A 23,369-nucleotide genomic window follows, 5' to 3' on the forward strand; every position below is an offset into this window, starting at 1 on the left:
TTAGATAAACATTTAATTAAAAACAAGAGGCCACAGTGAAATCATTCAAATCACATTACAAGCCACTTTGCAACTTTTAAAGAGTATACAATCATCATAATAATTCCAATATAAGAGTTGTATCAAATTTGATTTTGAAATTTACATCAATTTGTTATTAGTCATGGGGAATTAATAAGTAACACCATTTCCAGATACAAAGATTAAAACATGAACCTATTATAAGCATTCTCAGTTGCAAAGTAAAAAAAAAAACACAGATCCTAGATACATATAATTAACATGTCAAATCTAATAGAAAACAAAATTGGCCACTATGGAGCACCGATACAAAACTCTAACACGAGTAGTTACATTCAATTTGATATATAATCAACATGAGCCCACACATATAATCAACACAATAAAAAGAAATCGGGACTAGGATTCAAGACAGCAACAAGTTTTAACAAGGATCCAAACCAAAATTGAGAAAATAGAAAGGTCTGCCATCAACAGATAAATCTAAAATCACAAACCAGATAAATCAAAAAAACAAAATCACAAACTCACTAGTTCATACGGCTACTCTGTCCATTACCTTGTCAAAGATTAGACCATGGTAGTAGTAAGTTGCAGTCAACAAACATAATAAAAAATTGATCAGATTTGATCATTCCTATTATTGGATACTGTTGATATTTAATATTATTGAAAATATATTCTAGAGTATTCTTAGCATAGTGTTGGGAAATTCCGCCATCATTGCGGTCCGCCCCCATCCGCCTAATTGCGGCATTTGGGTTGCCTTCATTGCAGCCTCCAACACCTTCATTGTGTTGGGTGTGAAGGGGTGGATTTAGTCCCACATTGCCAAGAGATATGGCCTCGTTTATATAGCTTGGGCAACCCTCACCTTACAAGCCGGTTTTGTAAGGATGAGTTAGGCCCAATATAAAATTTGACATGGTATCAGAGCCTATCTTAAATCCATTGTTGGGTTTCCCGCATCGTCCACGCTTCAGGCCCATTGGGCTTGAGCGTGAGGGGGTGTGTTGGGAAATTCCGCCATCATTGCGGTCCGCCCCCATCCGCCTAATTGCGGCATTTGGGTTGCCTTCATTGCAGCCTCCAACACCTTCATTGTGTTGGGTGCGAAGGGGTGGATTTAGTCCCACATTACTAAGAGATATGGCATGTGTAACGTTTATATAGCTTGGGCAACCCTCACCTTACAAGCCAGTTTTGTGAGGATGAGTTAGGCCCAATATAAAATTTGACACATAGCATATTACATAGTAATATTCCTTTGTAATTAATGCTCTTAATATTATATAATGGAATGTCTGTGATGCTCTATGACACACAGTTTTCACCATATGCCTCTTGTGTTCTCTGTTATTTTCTATTTCAACATGGTATCTAGAGCTTATTAAGAGGCAACCCTACACCGTGCTTACCCGGTGGACCCACTGTCCTCCGGTGAGAATTTTTTTTTCTTTTTCCACAAACTGTGTGTTAACTCCAGTTTGTCCCTTATTTGCTGCCGTGATTATTCCGGCAATTTTCAGTCAGTTTTCAACCCCTCCCGCCACTGCCGCCGCTGCCGCCCATTCCGGCCTGTCCCCAAAACTGCATTAGGAAACGCTCATCCACGTGCCCACACGCACCGTCTCTCTGACCGTCGCTTTCGCACACGCGCCGCCGTTGTACCCGCGCGTGACAGCGCGTCCGGCCGCCGTTTGGATCGCCGGAATCGCCTCTCCGTTCTGGTTCCATATCTGACCTTAGTTTTCAGTTTCGATAGACCGAAATACGTGTTCTTTCACAAACAGCCCATATTTATACCGAAGTGCATGTTGTTTACCTCTTCTGATTACCCATGGCTGCTAACAACACTTCTAATGGTTCAAAAGGTATCTTTACCAACTACATTACTTCTCCTCTCTCTACAGAGAAACTGAATGGTTCCAATTACGATAGTTGGGCCGCTGATATCAAATTATGGGTTACCGGACAAGGTTACAAAGACCATCTCACTACGAAGTCCGATACGGTAACTAAAGCTGATAAACCAAAATGGGAACAGATCGATGCTCAATTGTGCAGTGTTATCAAATCCACACTTCACCCTGATATCAAACCGATCTTTCGTCCTCATATCACGTGTGAATCAGTTTGGAGTCAGGCTAAGAAACTTTACACTAATGACACTCAGCGCCTTTATGAAGTTTGTCACAAATTGATGAATATCATTACTCCGAAAAAGATAGACGGCTCTATTTCAACATATCTCGGTAATGTTCATTCTGCACTTCATGATTTTAATGAGCTTCTCCCTCCTGCCGCAAGCTCTACAACTGAACAGGAGAAGGAACGTGAACAACGTAGCACCTTCTTCATGCTCCTTGCCCTTTATGGCTTACCAGAAGAGTACTATGCGATTCGTGATCAGATTTTGGGTTCTGCAACTGTTCCGGATATGTCTACACACTACAAGAAACCTTCAAATTATTAACCAAATTTATTGACGGCCAAAAACCCTCAATAATTTACTGACGGATAAAAGCACTCAATAACTAAGAAAATCCATCAAAAAATATATTTTAATTAAAGAAAAACATTATTGACGGCCAAAAGCCCACAATAACTAACAAAAACTTGACAAACCACTTATTAACTAAATTGAGGGATCACTTTAATATTAGTACCGTGCATGTGCATTCCAGCTCAACATCTCTATTCTCTAGTCTCATCACAATGACAAGTGCACAGACTTTTGCTCCTTTGAGATTCTCAACATTGACGCATATCATTTTTAATTTACTTCATTTCACTTTCCAATTTTTTTTTTCTTTTCTAAGATATCATGTTTATAGCTTTACACATATATGGTCCTCTTTCTCTCTCTCAAACACAATAGGGTGTGTTAACAAATTAAGTTGACAGAAAATATTATCACAACCCATTTTTCTATAGATCCAAAGTTCATAGATCCTTTGATTCTTCTGTATCTCCATCCATTTTTCTATCTTCTTTGTGCTCCCTTCTTTCCTCCACCATACATAACTATAACTTCAGTGTTAAAGTAACAAACCCTCCGCTTCTCAAACATCGCTGCAAACGGTGGCTCCGACCAAAACCCCGCCGCGAAATACATAGTGAAGTTCGCGTGAACAAGATCTGAATTTGTACTCCATAGTTTCTCAACATCATCAACAACAACAAGATCTCAATCTTTCTTCTGAGTTTTTATTCTTATAAAAAAAACGATGGAGTTATTGTAGAACCATAGAAGACAAAGGAAAAATTGTTCTATGCCTTGAGTTAGAATACAAAGCAATAGTGTAAAAGATTTTTTGTCTATTCATTTTTTAGATCTAGAACAATTGATGAACCAAAACAAAAATACTACTATTTCTTCAATGGTTTGAGTTTATGTAATTGATTATGTTATTAAAACTTCATCTATTTTTTTTTCTATTCTCCTCACCTGCAAAAAATATAAAGTTATAAATGAAAAAAATAATTTAATTATTTAAAAACCAGAATTAAAAATTTCTGTTTTTTAAATAATTAAATTATTTTTTAAAAAATTAAATAAGCATTACTGGCGGCTGCAGACCCTCAATAACGCGTCAGAAAGTTATTGAAGGCTGCAGGCCCTCAATAATGTCTGGCACGACTGACAATGCATTGTTGAAGGTCCAAGGTGTAACACCCTAACCCGTACTACCCTTAAAAACGTAATTTTAAAAACTTTTCAACAAGTGTAAAGGCAGAGTGCCACGCGGTAATTAAAACACAAGCATACACACAGAGCATCATGAAATTTAACATGAAAAGCAACAGCGGATTCCAATCAAACCAAGCATGCATATATATACATATATATATACATAAGCCATATTCATCCCTAAGGATGTCACTTATACAAGAACTAGCATATCAAAAAGGTAACACCGATATACGATGAAAGCCAAGCGAAAACCCCGACTCGATGTTACATTACCAGAGCATTTACTATTTACAAACTCTAGTCAAAAGCTAGTACTAAGAGGAGTAATCTATGCTAAGTCTCCTCACCAAAAGGTACTTCAACACCACGCTAAAACCACAGTCTAAACGTCGGCACCGTCCTCAGCCTGAATATCTGAACCCCCAAAGGTCCAGCAAATAACACAAAGCAGAGAGTTAGAAAACATAACCGCATATCATACGAGTATAAGAAAGGTCTTACACTTTCGAACTACATCATACATATTCTAACTCACGTCAAAACATCGCACCAAACAGTTATCAATTAATAAAGTTTAGCACAGCTCAACCAGATAATGTCACATACCATTTATCAAATATATGCGCATTTACCCTAATGTATCTAATGCCAATCATTCTATGTCATGTCATCCCTAGACACAACTAATGCATGTGGTACCAATTGCCTTTTACCCCTCATGGATAAGTTAAACAGTTTTACATCTTGCCGGATTGTTCGGAACTTACCAAACCTTCATATCCCTCATGGATAAGTTAAACAGTTTTATATCCTGCTGGATAGCAGCTCTAGATCTTATGGATTCATCTAATCCGATCCTCGGCTTCCTTATGGACTCAAAAATCCATTTAAATCTATTGGAACCCTAGTTTTCAATTCAACATATATATATATACATGAATGCATGTATGTTTACACATATCATCAATATGATATTTCTCTAGCTCGAAGCTGCTCATTATGAATGCGGGAACACAATCCTAACACATTCACTTAACATTACAATTTAATGTCAAAACATCACATTGCTCACTTTAAGCTACAACTTATTGCATACACGTTTATCAATCATTTAACGATTAACAATAAGCATTAACAGCATCAACATGTATCAACAATCATGTAAGGATACTCTTAAACCATGTTACAAGTGCCTAGTTACACTTATGAACACTTATCAAAAATTGCAGGTTCAGTACTGTTCGCTAAGCGAATCCGTAGCGAACAGGTAGCGAACTTATTCGCTAAGCGAAGCTTAGTTCGCTGTAGCGAACTACATCAGAGGATTACAGGTACATGGCGAACAGGTAGCGAGCTGGTGGCGAACTTATTCGCTGTAGCGAACTCCTGTTCGCTCAGCGAACTACACCAGAAAGAAAATCTGTTCTTGAGTTATCTAAGGCGGTTTAACCTCAAATCAACTCAAAAATTCATCTAAACATGTTATAAATTCATATAAACAGTCATTCCAAACATATATGGTATCAAGGAACATTAATCATCCCTTCCAAACATCCAAATACCTCTAATAATCAAAATCATGCCAATTTCTTGGGTTTTAAGTAACTTTCATAAACTTTCCAAAAATGATCCAAACACATACATATTTATCATGGAATCAAGCTAGTGATTAACACATACAAAGTGATGATGAAGAACATCACACTCACATACAAAAGCTTATCAAAAGTCTAAAAGAAATTGAGTGGGAGAGTTCGGGAACGGAGACATAGACAATCTCCCCCCTCCTTGTCACTCAAGAATCATGAATTCTAATCTCTTACCTTAAGCAAAGATGATGATCCAAGCCTTCTCTTGCTCAAGCTTTCTCTTAGCCAAAACCCTAGCTCTTGCTCTATCTTGCTTCTACTCACTCAAACTCAAAGAAAATGAATTTATGATACTATTCATATGTTGGACTTGCTACTTATACTACTTCTCAAGTGTCATGAACCAAGCCCAAATGGCTTAGGCCCATGCCTCTCACGCCCCTTTAAGCCCAAAACAAGGTTCTCGCGCCTAATAACTTACGATCGGCTAAATAATTAATCGTCGCTCACTAAAATAATAAAAGCCAATTAATAAATAAAATAACATTTAATAAAATATACGAATACGAAAAATGGGTCGTTACAATCCTACCCCCCTTAAAAGAATTTCGCCCTCGAAATTACCTAGAAACAGATCGGGATAAGAATCTCTCATCTTGCTTTCCAACTCCCACGTCGCATTCTCACCAGCCGGTCCTCCCCACACGACTTTCACGGATGCAATCTCTTTGTTTCTCAACCTCTTCACTTCTCTTCCTTCGATTCTCAAAGGCACAGTCTCGATGGTCAAGTCATCCCTCACTTGAACATCGTCCGATTCAATCACGTGTGTCGGATCAGACACATACTTGCGCAACTGTGATACATGAAAAACATCGTGCAAATTCGCCAACGATGGCGGTAATGCAATCCTATACGCGACTTTCCCAACTCGCTTCAAAATCTCAAACGGTCCAATAAACCTCGATGTCAACTTCCTTGACTTCAACGCACGTCCTACTCCAGTAGTCGATGTAACTCGTAGGAATACATGATCCCCTTCTTGGAATTCAATGTCCTTCCTCCTCTTATCATGATAACTCTTCTGTCGACTCTGAGACGCTTTCATCTTCTCACGAATCATCCGAATCTTCTCTGTTGTTTCTTGTACAATCTCTGGTCCAAGAATTGCACCTTCTCCAGTTTCATACCAACACAGAGGTGTCCTACACCTTCTCCCATACAAAGCCTCAAACGGTGCCATTCCGATACTAGAATGGTAACTGTTGTTGTATGTAAACTCTACCAACGGCAAACAAGAATCCCAATTCACGTTTTGCTCCAAAACACAAGCTCTCAACAAATCCTCTAAGGATTGTATCGTCCTCTCCGACTGACCATCTGTCTGAGGGTGATACGCTGAACTCAACCTCAACTTCGTTCCTAAAGCTTCTTGCAAGCTTTCCCAAAATCTAGAAGTAAATCTCGGATCTCTATCCGAAATAATACTTGTTGGAATACCATGTAGCTTCACAATCTGCTCCACATAAATCTCGGCCAACTTAGGCACCAAAGTACCTTTCCTGATAGCAATGAAGTGAGCACACTTCGTCAAACGATCTACTACTACCCAAATCACCTCGTTACTTTTCTTGGTCTTCGGTAAACCTCCCACAAAATCCATTGCAATGCTATCCCATTTCCATTCGGGTATAAACATTGGTTGCAACAAACCAAACGGCTTCTGATGTTCAATCTTCGATTTCTGACAAGTTAAGCATGAATAAACAAATTCAGAAATTTGCCTCTTCATTCCCGGCCACCAAAATAACTTCCTCAAATCCTGATACATCTTGGTTACTCCAGGATGAATACTCAAACCACTTCTGTGACCTTCTTCCATGATCATTCTTTTTAATTCGGGTACATCTGGTACACAAACTCTTCCGTGAAATCTCATGACTCCACTTTCGTCAATCTTGATATTGGTCTCCTTGCCTTCATTGATGAGTACCATCTTCTCCATCAATCTCTTATCCGATTTCTGACGTTCTTTAATATCTTCAAGAAAAGGATTCGTCAATCTTAACATTCCAAGCTTCACACTTGTAGAAGTAACCTCGCACACAAGACTCAAGTCTCGGAATTCTTCAATCAACTCTAACTCTTTCACCATCAATGATGACATATGCAAAGTTTTCCTACTTAATGCATCGGCCACCACATTGGCTTTTCCGGGGTGATAACTCAATTCAAAATCGTAGTCCTTTAAGAATTCGAGCCATCTTCGTTGCCTCATATTCAACTCCTTCTGGTCGAATAAGTACTTCAGACTCTTGTGATCACTAAACACTTCAAACCTCGATCCATACAAGTAGTGTCTCCACACTTTCAAAGCAAACACCACTGCGGCTAACTCCAAATCATGCGTTGGATAGTTCCTCTCGTGAACCTTCAGTTGCCTTGAAGCATATGCTACCACATTACCCCCTTGCATAAGCACTCCACCAAGTCCTAACTTCGAAGCATCGCAGTACACGACGAACGACTCTTTGGCATCAGGTAAAATCAACACGGGTGCAGTAGTCAACCTTCTCTTGAGCTCTTGGAAACTCTTCTCACAATTACCATCCCAAACAAACGCTTGATCTTTCCTCGTCAACTTGGTTAACGGCAAAGCCAACTTCGAAAAACCTTCGATGAATCTTCTATAGTAACCGGCTAAACCAAGAAAACTTCTAATCTCTGAAACAGATTCCGGCGTTCCCCACTGTGACACAGCGTCAACCTTCGCAGGATCTACCGCGATTCCTCCACTTGAAATTATATGCCCTAGGAAACTCACCTCTTTCATCCAAAATTCACACTTTGACAACTTGGCATACAACTTCTTCTCCTTCAAGACTTGCAAAACAATCCTCAAGTGCTCTTCGTGCTCTTCCTCGGACTTTGAGTAAATCAAAATGTCGTCGATGAACACCACCACGAATCTATCCAAAAATGAATGGAAAATTCGGTTCATATACTCCATGAAAACTCCAGGTGCATTGGTCACACCGAACGGCATAACTGAATACTCGTAGTGCCCATACCTCGTCCTAAATGCAGTCTTAGGTATGTCTTCCGTCTTCACTCTAATCTGATGGTATCCAGATCTCAAATCGATCTTACTAAACACACAAGCTCCAACTAGTTGATCCATCAAATCATCTATCCTCGGAAGTGGATATTTATTCTTGATCGTCACTTTGTTCAACTGACGATAGTCTATACATAATCTCATGCTTCCATCTTTCTTCTTCACAAGCAATACCGGCGCTCCCCATGGCGAAACACTCGGTCGAACAAACCTCTTCTCAAGCAGCTCTTCAAGTTGCTTCTTCAATTCATTCAACTCTGACGCTGACATTCGATACGGCGCCATCGATATCGGACTAGTTCCAGGTACTAGGTCGATAGAAAACTCTACCTCTCGCTTTGGAGGCACGTCAGATATATCATCCGGAAACACATCTGGGAATTCACAAACGATCGGTAACTCTTCTATCTTAACTCCTCCTTCGAGTTTCAATGATGCAAACATCATAAACATCTCGGCATGTTCTTTCAACGCTTTCGATACTTCCTTCCCGCTCATCAAATGCAAGTTCTCCTCCGGCTTCGGAAAAACAACGGCCTTCTCACGACAGTTGATATGAATTCGGTTGAAGATTAACCAATTCATACCAAAAATTACATCCATACCACTAAGTGGAATACACACTAAATCCATACCAAAGTGCCTATCAAAAATGGTTACGGGGCAATTACGACATACTTGTCGGGTAATCACTGAACCATTAGCAGGAGTTTCTATTTCCATCCTACCCGTCATATCCGTTAAAGGAATACTAAGACGCTTCGCACAATCCAAAGAAATAAAAGAATGCGTCGCTCCCGTATCTATAATCGCAATTAAAGGAGTGTCATAGATGAAACACGTACCTCTAATGAGATTGTCCTCAAGGCTAGCATCCTCTCCACTCAAAGCAAACACCTTGCCCATCACCTTCTTGGGCTTCTTGCAGATTATACTCTTGTGGCCCTCCTCACCACAGTTGAAACAAAACACTCTTGTCCTACACACTTCAGTTTTGTGGCCTAACTTCCCACAATTCAAACACTTGTCCAATTTCTTCAGGCAATCATACGACATATGACCCTTCTCTCCACATTTGTAACAATTCCCATTCACCGGCTTCTTACCACCACTTGTATTACCCCTACCGCGGTTATCATAAGGTTTTCCGCGCTCTTGTCCTTTCCCTTTTCGGTCATTCACAGCTTTGTAGTAGTTCACCTTTGCTCTACCATCTTCATCACAGATCCTACTCTTGTTCACAAGGGTCGCAAAATCCCTTATCTGCGAAAATCCAATCATATGCTTAATGTCTGGACGTAGACCACTTTCAAACTTCACACACTTGTCGTTCTCCGCTTCCAAAGTGTTGTAATGCGGGCTAAACGCACACAAAGTCTCAAACTTGACGGCATAGTCAGCTACCGTCATATTTCCCTGTTTCAACTCCATGAATTCCACTACTTTCTTGTTCTTCACATCCACAGGAAAATACTTAACCAAAAATTCTCTTTTAAACATTGCCCATGGTATAGCCATACCACCGGGTCCTAGCCTCAACTTGGCATTCTTCCACCACACATTCGCTTCCTCACGCAACACATATGTTCCAAGGGTTGTCTTCCCTTCCTCGGAACAATCCATTGCTTCAAAAATTATCTCAAGTTCCTCCAGCCACTTGTGAGCTCCATCCGGGTTGTAACCTCCGGTAAATGTTGGCGGTTTCTGCTTCATGAACCTTTCCAACCTCATCTCTACCTCTCTTCCAGGTTGATGATCTCTAACCACAATGTTGGTGAGTGCGGCCAAAGCCTCCGCAATCTGAGCATTCGTCCTCGCAGCATCCATGATTCCTGAACGAATCACAACTAGACGTTAGAAAGTACTAACAGTGTTCCCTACACATGCTCATACGGGGAAAAGAAAAGTCCTAATTGGTTCACACGAACCGACCTGCTCTGATACCACTATTGTAACACCCTAACCCGTACTACCCTTAAAAACGTAATTTTAAAAACTTTTCAACAAGTGTAAAGGCAGAGTGCCACGCGGTAATTAAAACACAAGCATACACACAGAGCATCATGAAATTTAACATGAAAAGCAACAGCGGATTCCAATCAAACCAAGCATGCATATATATACATATATATATACATAAGCCATATTCATCCCTAAGGATGTCACTTATACAAGAACTAGCATATCAAAAAGGTAACACCGATATACGATGAAAGCCAAGCGAAAACCCCGACTCGATGTTACATTACCAGAGCATTTACTATTTACAAACTCTAGTCAAAAGCTAGTACTAAGAGGAGTAATCTATGCTAAGTCTCCTCACCAAAAGGTACTTCAACACCACGCTAAAACCGCAGTCTAAACGTCGGCACCGTCCTCAGCCTGAATATCTGAACCCCCAAAGGTCCAGCAAATAACACAAAGCAGAGAGTTAGAAAACATAACCGCATATCATACGAGTATAAGAAAGGTCTTACACTTTCGAACTACATCATACATATTCTAACTCACGTCAAAACATCGCACCAAACAGTTATCAATTAATAAAGTTTAGCACAGCTCAACCAGATAATGTCACATACCATTTATCAAATATATGCGCATTTACCCTAATGTATCTAATGCCAATCATTCTATGTCATGTCATCCCTAGACACAACTAATGCATGTGGTACCAATTGCCTTTTACCCCTCATGGATAAGTTAAACAGTTTTACATCTTGCCGGATTGTTCGGAACTTACCAAACCTTCATATCCCTCATGGATAAGTTAAACAGTTTTATATCCTGCTGGATAGCAGCTCTAGATCTTATGGATTCATCTAATCCGATCCTCGGCTTCCTTATGGACTCAAAAATCCATTTAAATCTATTGGAACCCTAGTTTCCAATTCAACATATATATATATACATGAATGCATGTATGTTTACACATATCATCAATATGATATTTCTCTAGCTCGAAGCTGCTCATTATGAATGCGGGAACACAATCCTAACACATTCACTTAACATTACAATTTAATGTCAAAACATCACATTGCTCACTTTAAGCTACAACTTATTGCATACACGTTTATCAATCATTTAACGATTAACAATAAGCATTAACAGCATCAACATGTATCAACAATCATGTAAGGATACTCTTAAACCATGTTACAAGTGCCTAGTTACACTTATGAACACTTATCAAAAATTGCAGGTTCAGTACTGTTCGCTAAGCGAATCCGTAGCGAACAGGTAGCGAACTTATTCGCTAAGCGAAGCTTAGTTCGCTGTAGCGAACTACATCAGAGGATTACAGGTACATGGCGAACAGGTAGCGAGCTGGTGGCGAACTTATTCGCTGTAGCGAACTCCTGTTCGCTCAGCGAACTACACCAGAAAGAAAATCTGTTCTTGAGTTATCTAAGGCGGTTTAACCTCAAATCAACTCAAAAATTCATCTAAACATGTTATAAATTCATATAAACAGTCATTCCAAACATATATGGTATCAAGGAACATTAATCATCCCTTCCAAACATCCAAATACCTCTAATAATCAAAATCATGCCAATTTCTTGGGTTTTAAGTTGAAGGAAAATTGCATTTAAAACAGAGTAAAACGCAGCGGAAATTTAAGAATTTTCCTTTGGTGGATCCTTGCGAATGGACATGATCAGGGTTTCGATTATTACCTTTGAAGAACAATTCCTCGATTCTGAATTGATCACAAGAACCGCACGATCGCAGCACCTCTAGCCGGTCCACACGAACAGTTTCCGTTCACCTCTTAGTGCTAGCTTCAAGACGACGGTAGAGGGAGATTTAGTGCGGTTAGGGTTTAGAGAATTCTAGGATTACTCTAAAACTCAGATTATGTGTGTGACACTTGACTGAATTACATAAGGCTCTATTTATAGAGCTTATTATGTTGTCTTCAGGCCAAAGTGGTTATTGGACTTCATAAGCCCAATAACCTACTGTAACTAATCGCACCCCACTAATAAGTCATACTTATTTCTCCCGTCATTAACTGTCCTTATGTGTGTGACCCTGTAGGTTCCTATGACGTTGGCAATAATATTAATCTCAATATTATAAACAGTGAGCGGTATCTAGCAACACATCACTGCTACCCAAGTCACAAGAATGTCACGTGATCTGACAAACCTTTCGTGATAAAACTCGTGTGTATAATTACCCTTTTACCCTTATGTCTATATTGAACACAAGGCATAGTACGTCACCCTTGTTAAGTTCAATATTGGGCCCATAGACATATCTCCCGTTATGTAGGAGGGGTAAATTCCATCTAGGTCACTCATGTCCCTCAGCATGATTCGTGGAATACCCATCAACCAACCTTATAGTCATCCTGTTACGGATAACTTTGAATGGCGACAAAGTACTACACTCCTACACCTAGGGAACATAGTGGTTTCAGGTCGAAGGGTGGAATACACCACTTATCACTATGAGAATATCTTATGACATTTCATAACATACTATGTAGTATTCTCATGGTGGGTCAATCCGATATAAATATTACTCTTAATATTTATATCTATGTGAAGACTTGATAACTCTTTATCTATGATCCGTGAGATGTGATCATCAGTCTACCAACATAATAGTCTCTACGTTTTGATGTTATCCCAATTCACATTAAAGCTCGACTACGGATGTTTTAAGAATAGTGTTCTCATGTGTAATGGATTCTCACGATTAAGTCACACTTAACGTTCCATTCAATGAACTTACTATTCTAGGGACTCTATTATTTAACACATAAACATAATAAAGAAAAGCCTTTATTTAATAAGTAAATTATCCAATACAAGTATCATGCAATTATAAATAATTGGCCTCTAGGGCTTACACCAACAATCTCCCACTAGCACTAGAGCCAATCAGGCATACTCCTAATACCTATGCCCCTAGTGTGGCCCTCATGCTTCGGCTGAGCAAGAGGCTTTGTAAGTGGATCAGCAGCATTGTCAAGTGTTGGTACTCTGCATATTTTCACATCTCCTCTATCAATTATCTCTCGAATAAGATGATAGCGCCTGAGTATGTGTTTGGACTTTTGGTGAGATCTAGGCTCCTTAGCTTGTGCGATTGCACCATTGTTGTCACAAAATAATTCAATGGGATCCACAATGCTAGGGAATATGCCAAGTTCAGTAATGAACTTCTTTATCCAAACAGCTTCCTTTGCTGCATTTGATGCAGCGATGTACTCAGCTTCGGTTGTAGAATCAGCAACTGTATCTTGCTTTGAACTCTTCCAGCTCACAGCGCCACCATTTATGCAAAACACATAGCCTGATTGCGACCTAAAGTCATCCCTATCTGTTTGGAAGCTAGCATCAGTGTAACCAATTACATTTAGCTCTTCTTGGCCTCCATATATTAGGAATGAGTCTTTAGTCCTCCTTAAGTATTTAAGGATGTTCTTGACAGCCACCCAGTGAGCCTCACCAGGATCAGACTGATAACGGCTTGTTGCGCTTAAGGCATATGAAACATCTGGTCGAGTACATATCATGGCATACATGATAGATCCTATAGCCGATGCATAAGGGATCTTACTCATGCGGTCCCTCTCTTCCTTAGATGAAGGAGACTGTGTTTTTGAAAGACACAGGCCATGTTGCATAGGAATGAATCCTTTCTTGGAATCATGCATATTAAAGCGTCTTAACACTTTATCTATGTATGTACTCTGGCTTAGGCCAAGCAGTTTTTGTGATCTATCTCTATAGATTCTTATTCCTAATATATAGGCTGCTTCACCCAGATCTTTCATAGAAAAGCAATTCCCTAACCAAGTTTTAATTTGTTGCAAGGTAGGGATGTCGTTTCCTATTAGTAATATGTCATCTACATATAATACTAGGAATGCGACTATGCTCCCACTAACCTTCTTGTAAACACAAGGCTCATCTTTATTTTGAATGAATCCGTACTGTTTTACAGTTTCATCAAAACGAAGATTCCAACTTCTGGAAGCTTGCTTCAATCCGTAGATTGATCGCTGTAATTTGCATATCCTTTTGGCTTCTCCTGGAATGCAAAAGCCTTCAGGTTGTGTCATATACACATCCTCAAGGAGACTCCCATTGAGGAAGGCAGTTTTTACATCCATCTGCCAGATTTCATAATCATAGTATGCAGCGATGGCAAGTAAGATCCGAATGGATTTGATCATCGCAACTGGTGAAAAAGTTTCATCATAGTCTACCCCATGAATTTGTTTGAAACCTTTAGCAACCAATCGCGCTTTGTAGGTCTGTACCTTTCCATCCATGTCAGTCTTCTTCTTGAAGACCCACTTGCATCCTATGGGTTTAATCCCATCAGGAGCTTCCACCAAGTTCCAAACTTGATTTGTGTACATGGAATCCATTTCAGATTTCATGGCTTCAAGCCACTTCTCAGATTCAGGACCAGTAATGGCCTCTTGGTAAGTCACAGGCTCATCTTGATCCATGAGTAATACATCACCTTGTTCCGATATGAGATATCCATATCTTTCAGGTTCTTGACGTATCCTGTTGGACCTACGTGGTTCTTGTGTTACATGAGCAGGGTTCTCTGTCACAACATCTTGTGCATCCTGCTCTTGTTCCTCCATTGGTGTGTCACTACTTTGTGGATCGTGAATTTCTTCAAGATCTACTTTCCTCCCACTGATTCCTTTGGAAATAAAATCCTTTTCTAGGAATACTCCTGTTCGAGCGACAAACACTTTGCCCTCAGAAGGATTGTAGAAGTGATATCCTTTTGTCTCTTTTGGATATCCCACAAAGAAGCACTTGTCAGATTTAGGTTCAAGTTTAGTAGAAATTTGACGTTTTACATAAACTTCGCAACCCCAAATCTTTAAGTAAGACATATGTGGTTTCTTGCCACTCCATATCTCATATGGTGTCTTTTCAACCGTTTTAGAAGGAACACGGTTAAGTGTATAAGCTGCTGTTAATAGAGCATGTCCCCAAAAGGAGTTTGGAAGATCAGCGTGACTCATCATAGACCGCACCATGTCCAACAAGGTTCGGTTTCTTCTCTCAGACACACCATTCCATTGCGGTGTTCCAGGAGGAGTGAGTTGGGATAAGATCCCACACTCTTTTAGATAGTCATCAAATTCTAGGCTTAAATACTCACCTCCTCGATCTGATCGAAGGATTTTGATTTTCTTTCCTAGTTGGTTTTGTACTTCATTTTTAAATTCTTTGAACTTTTCAAAGGATTCCGACTTATGCTTCATTAGGTATACATACCCATATCTGCTGTAGTCATCAGTGAATGTGATGAAGTACTGAAAACCTCCTCTAGCATGTGTGTTCAATGGTCCACATACATCAGTATGTATGAGAGCCAAGTGATCATTTGCCCTTTCACCTTTACCAGTGAATGGGGTCTTTGTCATTTTTCCCAATAAGCAAGATCTGCATGTTTCAAAAGATTCATAATCAAATGAATCCAAGAGCCCATCTTTATGGAGCTTGGAAATGCGTTTCTCATTTATATGGCCCAAACGACAGTGCCAAAGGTATGTAGGATTTAACTCATTAGGTTTAATCCTTTTCGTATCAATGTTATAAATTGGCATTTCAAGATCAAGAATATATAATCCATTACTCATTTGAGCTGTGGCATAAAAGATATCATTTAAATAAATGGAGCAACAATTGTTCTTTATTATAAATGAAAAGCCAAGTTTATCCAAACAAGAAACAGAAATAATATTCCTGCTAATGGCAGGTACATAAAAGCAGTTCTCTAACTGTATTATTAAACCAGAAGGTAAAGTCAAATTAAAAACTCCTACAGCTAATGCGGCAACTCTTGCTCCATTTCCCACTCGTAGGTCGACTTCACCTTTAGCCAATCCTCTACTCCTTTGCAGCCCCTGCACATTAGTACAAATGTGAGAACCACATCCGGTATCTAATACCCATGTAGAAGAAGTAGATAAATTAATTTCAATAACAAAGATACCTGCTGAATTGGAGCTCTCTACTCCATTCTTTTTATCTTCCAGGTATTTTGGGCAGTTCCTCTTCCAATGTCCAGTCTTGTTACAGTGGAAGCACCTACCCTCCTTTGCAACTCCCCCAGTGGGCTTCAAAGCTTTAGGGGTAGGTTTGGGTTTGGCAACTTCCTTGCCCTTCCCTTTACCTCCCTTCCCTTTGTTGCCCTTCCCTTTGTTTCCATTGCCAATCATAAGAACATGGTTGGATTTCCCTTTTGTTTTCATGTTCTGCTCAGCCTGCCTCAACATGCCCAGCAGTTGTGGCAAAGTCTTTTCCATGTCCGACATGGTGAAGTTCAGAACAAACTGATTAAAACTCTCCGGCAACGATTGCAGGATCAGATCAGTTGCAAGCTCATTTCCAAGTGGAAATCCCAATTTTTCTAAGTTCCCCACGTACCCAATCATCTTGAGCACATGTGGACTTACTAGAGATCCCTCAGATAGCTTAGCTGAAAACAGGGCTTTGGAAACCTCAAACCTTTCAATCCTGGCTTGCTCTTGGTAGAGCGTCTTCAAGTGTTCGATCATATCGAACGCATTCATGTCCTCATGTTGCTTCTGAAGCTCAGAGGTCATGGTAGCCAGCATTAGGCACTTTGCATCCATGGCATCATCAAGACGCTTCTGATAAGCATCCCTTTGAGCCTTAGGGGCATTAGCCGCAGGTTCATCCTCAGGGTTAGGTTGGGGTTCCTCAATAGCATACAGCTTTTTCTCGTGCATGAGGACTATCCTCAAGTTACGATGCCAATCAAGAAAATTTGTCCCAGACAATTTCTCTTTGTCAAGAATGCTTCGCAAAATGTTGTTCGAAGTATTGGTGTTTGACATGGTGATCTACAATTGTAAAAGTGAAAATATAAGTATTTGAACAATTTTAATACACATTTAATTAGGCCTTTAATTAAACATGTGCTCCCACTATTTTACTCAAAACAAATGACCCTCGGCATTTGATTCGGAAAATCCCGTTGGAAGATTTTCTAGTGAGAATGAGATCCATATTTCACTTCGTTTTAAGTCAGCGTTGGGCTGATTACACAAAACTTAGTTATTTAGGTAGGAAACTCCTTTCCAATTGTATCTCATACAACTCTCATATCCTTTCTATTGGGCGAATAACACTTATTCTAATCCATCACATGGAATAACCCAATACTTGCTTCTAAAGTTATATAATCTTATTATATTCTCTTTAGTTAAGTTAGACCCATTAAATAGCGATCGGATAAATAAATTACCTCACCGCAACTTATCAATATTGACAATGCACTTCGCGTTGGCAAAACCTACATTTGTCGATATTGATCTTGAAGGGCGCTATTCGTTGGAAAGCAATAAAACTTAATATTAATTCCTTTGAGGGCTTTTATAATTAATTTGATCTCACCTTACCACGGCTTACATACAATGACGTCACTCCATACATAACATGCATCAACATACATAATATAATAAAATGATATGGTTATGGCCCCTAGCGTGATTGTTCCCTCAAGCCAATGAGAGAACCTATGCTATATTTAACAAAAACCTATACTTCTCCAAGATAGATCTTCATTGCTGTCCTTCCTGTCCTATTTGCTAATCTTATATTACATCACTACAAGAAACTCGTGTTCATACGAGGGAGTGAGATGAGAAAAGAAATTACATCAAGAAAATATAAGAAAGGCACGACACGCAGGCCGTATTTAAATCCCAAATAAAACGAAAAGAAGAACTAAGGCCATAACCATTCATCATGCAACTTTAATAATAATAAACACACAATTTTATTATTATTACATTAGTCCAATTAATAAAACACCATGATTGATCACCTTACGCAGAGTTAGCCGGTGGTTCCGCTGACCGTTCAGCGGACGGGGTTCAAAGGGGCAGCGCCCCTTGCGGGGCCTCCGGGGCGGAGCCCCGGAAGCTAAATTTCGATGAACACTTCATCATTGAATCCTAATCGCACCAACACTTGATGCTTCAGGTATAAACCCTAGCCGTACTCTGCTTTTACAAAATTAATACAGTAATCATTCATCAAAACGTTTCAGGATTTTGTTCACCATAAACGATTGGATATATGATGCTTCACCAGTTATCGGTTCCGAAGCTCACGCTCACAATCATCCATGCTCACGACAATCACTTAAAACTTTCAATGAACAATATGTTCTGTTTATATATAACAACACAACACTTGTATTGTTATAAACCCTAATACAACCGCCATTCATCAAAACGTTTCAGGACTGCTAGTTCTAGATGAACGATTGGATATATGATGCTTCACCATAAACGGTTCCGAAGCTCACGCTCACAATCATCCAAATTAAACGCCAATCACTTAAACATTCGAATGAATGACACGATCAATGTATCACATACACCGATGCGCCGTATCAGAAATATATATCACATATATATTTTAAAACCGATCAATCAAATTTTATTAATCCTTGTTATTATTATTAATACCGATTCAAAACCATATTAATAAAACAGTAATAAACAACAAACCGATTCATGGTTTCACAAGTGGCTCTGATACCACTGAAGGAAAATTGCATTTAAAACAGAGTAAAACGCAGCGGAAATTTAAGAATTTTCCTTTGGTGGATCCTTGCGAATGGACATGATCAGGGTTTCGATTATTACCTTTGAAGAACAATTCCTCGATTCTGAATTGATCACAAGAACCGCACGATCGCAGCACCTCTAGCCGGTCCACACGAACAGTTTCCGTTCACCTCTTAGTGCTAGCTTCAAGACGACGGTAGAGGGAGATTTAGTGCGGTTAGGGTTTAGAGAATTCTAGGATTACTCTAAAACTCAGATTATGTGTGTGACACTTGACTGAATTACATAAGGCTCTATTTATAGAGCTTATTATGTTGTCTTCAGGCCAAAGTGGTTATTGGACTTCATAAGCCCAATAACCTACTGTAACTAATCGCACCCCACTAATAAGTCATACTTATTTCTCCCGTCATTAACTGTCCTTATGTGTGTGACCCTGTAGGTTCCTATGACGTTGGCAATAATATTAATCTCAATATTATAAACAGTGAGCGGTATCTAGCAACACATCACTGCTACCCAAGTCACAAGAATGTCACGTGATCTGACAAACCTTTCGTGATAAAACTCGTGTGTATAATTACCCTTTTACCCTTATGTCTATATTGAACACAAGGCATAGTACGTCACCCTTGTTAAGTTCAATATTGGGCCCATAGACATATCTCCCGTTATGTAGGAGGGGTAAATTCCATCTAGGTCACTCATGTCCCTCAGCATGATTCGTGGAATACCCATCAACCAACCTTATAGTCATCCTGTTACGGATAACTTTGAATGGCGACAAAGTACTACACTCCTACACCTAGGGAACATAGTGGTTTCAGGTCGAAGGGTGGAATACACCACTTATCACTATGAGAATATCTTATGACATTTCATAACATACTATGTAGTATTCTCATGGTGGGTCAATCCGATATAAATATTACTCTTAATATTTATATCTATGTGAAGACTTGATAACTCTTTATCTATGATCCGTGAGATGTGATCATCAGTCTACCAACATAATAGTCTCTACGTTTTGATGTTATCCCAATTCACATTAAAGCTCGACTACGGATGTTTTAAGAATAGTGTTCTCATGTGTAATGGATTCTCACGATTAAGTCACACTTAACGTTCCATTCAATGAACTTACTATTCTAGGGACTCTATTATTTAACACATAAACATAATAAAGAAAAGCCTTTATTTAATAAGTAAATTATCCAATACAAGTATCATGCAATTATAAATAATTGGCCTCTAGGGCTTACACCAACATAAGTAACTTTCATAAACTTTCCAAAAATGATCCAAACACATACATATTTATCATGGAATCAAGCTAGTGATTAACACATACAAAGTGATGATGAAGAACATCACACTCACATACAAAAGCTTATCAAAAGTCTAAAAGAAATTGAGTGGGAGAGTTCGGGAACGGAGACATAGACAATCTCCCCCCTCCTTGTCACTCAAGAATCATGAATTCTAATCTCTTACCTTAAGCAAAGATGATGATCCAAGCCTTCTCTTGCTCAAGCTTTCTCTTAGCCAAAACCCTAGCTCTTGCTCTATCTTGCTTCTACTCACTCAAACTCAAAGAAAATGAATTTATGATACTATTCATATGTTGGACTTGCTACTTATACTACTTCTCAAGTGTCATGAACCAAGCCCAAATGGCTTAGGCCCATGCCTCTCACGCCCCTTTAAGCCCAAAACAAGGTTCTCGCGCCTAATAACTTACGATCGGCTAAATAATTAATCGTCGCTCACTAAAATAATAAAAGCCAATTAATAAATAAAATAACATTTAATAAAATATACGAATACGAAAAATGGGTCGTTACACAAGGCCGTCAATAACGCTTACTGGCTGGGCCGTCAATAATGTTTGCATTTGTGACGAATTTTGTGCATTATTGAGGGCTTTTGGCCCTCAATAATCCCTTGTTTTCTTGTAGTGACAGCATCTGCTATCCTCCTTCGAGTACCTGCAAAACATTCACTCGAGCCTATTATTACCCCTGCACCAGGTGACACCGCTGCCCTTGCGTCATTTGGAAATAACAAGAATCGATACCGAGGAGGGCCATCCAACTCTAAACCTCGTTCCAATTCCAAGTGTGCGCATTGTCACCAATCCAACCATGATATTGATAATTGCTGGGTGTTGCTAGGCAAACCTCATCAACGTCGGGTTAATATGACTCAAGCTGATCTGTCTCGCATCATTCAAACCAAGCCTTCTCCCCAAGGCTCTCCGGCAAGCTATGAAGATTTCCTCAGGTGGTGTCAGAGTAATCAGGACTCCGGTTCTACTGCTTCAGTTGCACACACTGGTAACTCATCTGTTTGCCTCTCTCAATCATCTCTCGGTCCTTGGGTTCTTGATTCTGGTGCTTCTGATCATGTTACCGGTAATAAAGGTCTTTTCTCTTCTCTCTCTACATCTGGTTTCTTACCCATTATAACTTCAGCAAATGGTTCTCAAACTCAATCCTAAGGGATTGGTACTGTCCAAATTCTACCTTCAATTTCAGTTGACTCTGTTCTCTATGTACCTGGTTGTCCATTTAATCTTCTTTCAGTCAATCGTCTAACTCGTTCTCTTGATTGTATTATTACTTTCACTAATAGTAATGTTACCTTGCAGGATCGGAGTTCGGGACGAACGATTGGCGTCGGATGTGAGTCTCAAGGCCTTTACTACCTATCTTTGTCATCAAAAACATGCTCCGCCACAGATTCCTCACTTACAATCCATGCTCAGCTGGGTCATCCAAGTCTTCCCAAACTTCAGAAGTTGGTGCCAAGTTTATCTAAGTTGTCCGGTCTACATTGTGAGTCGTGTCAGTTAGGGAAACACACTCGTAGTAACTTTCCCGATAGAGTCAATAAACGAGCTTCGTCCCCTTTTGCTTTAGTTCGCTCCGATGTTTGGGGTCCATCTCGTACTATGTCTACTTTACAATCAAAATATTTTGTTACTTTTATTGATGATTTTTCTCGTTGTACGTGGATATTTTTAATGAATAATAGATCTGAATTATTTTCTATCTTTGAGCAATTTTACCAAGAAATCAAAACTCAATTTGGTGTGTCTATTCGTACTTTAAGAAGCGATAACGCTCGTGAATATTTGTCACACCAATTTCAAAATTTTATGGCTTTGAATGGTATTCTCCACCAAACATCATGCCCTCACACACCTCAACAAAATGGGGTAGCCGAACACAAAAATCGGCATCTCATTGAAACCACTCGGACCCTGCTTCTCCATGGTAATGTTCCATTTCGTTTTTGGGGGGATGATGTCTTAACGACATGTTACCTTATAAACCGCATGCCATCTTCTGTCCTTGATGGCAATATCCCCCATTCTGTCCTTTTTCCTAATTCCCCCCTTCACCCGCTGCCTCCTCGTGTCTTCGGGTCCACGTGTTTTGTTCACAATCTCTCTCCTGGTCTTGACAAACTATCAGCTCGATCACTAAAGTGCGTCTTTCTTGGTTATCATCGGTCACAAAAAGGTTATCGTTGCTATTCTCCTACACTACAACGATACCTCGTATCGGCTGATGTTACCTTCTTTGAATCTATCCCATACTTTGAAGCGAACAAAATGACTCCTGAATCACTTCAAGACACTAATCCTGAACCCATTCAGGAAATTACCATTGTTCCTCTTGACCCTTGTCAGTCTGTCCCACCAGATACACCTATGGTTGCTCCAAAGACACTTTCAAGAAATTATTAACAAGTTTAAGAGCTATTAACAAGTTTAAGAGCTGAGAATCAAAGGATTATGTTTCTAATTGAATTTATATCATTGAACCAAGTGCGATTTCAAAATTGATGCTGAAAAGGCTTTAAGACAGGTTGCTCAGCATGTAAAAATTAGGTTCTCCATCTACCTGAAACTCAGGCGTCTGGGTGCTAGCATAATCATCCTCACTATCACCGTCTTCACTGCACTCTTCTGAAACTGTGCACCCATCCTTACGCATAAGAAGGGTTAAAGGGACATACACTTCCACTGCCCATATTTCCACAATACACTGCACCTGGAAGCAATAACAAAACTTTCAGCATTTGTAGATGGGAAATTGAACTTTTTATTGAAAAATTTACAATATACAATTTTTAGAACATAGTGTATGACATTCATTATAATCATAGTTACAAATCGAAACATAGAAAACCAACAAAAACGTAAGAGACGTGAATGAATAAAGGCAACTTTCCTTTAGATGTTTGGAACCATTAACAATGGGTACCAAGGTTGCACGATAATTGTAACTGAAATTCCTGGCACACAGTGGACAGGTGTTGACCAAGGTG

Source organism: Trifolium pratense, linkage group LG5 (genome assembly GCF_020283565.1).
Source record: "Trifolium pratense cultivar HEN17-A07 linkage group LG5, ARS_RC_1.1, whole genome shotgun sequence".
In the NCBI taxonomy this organism is placed as follows: domain Eukaryota; kingdom Viridiplantae; phylum Streptophyta; class Magnoliopsida; order Fabales; family Fabaceae; genus Trifolium; species Trifolium pratense.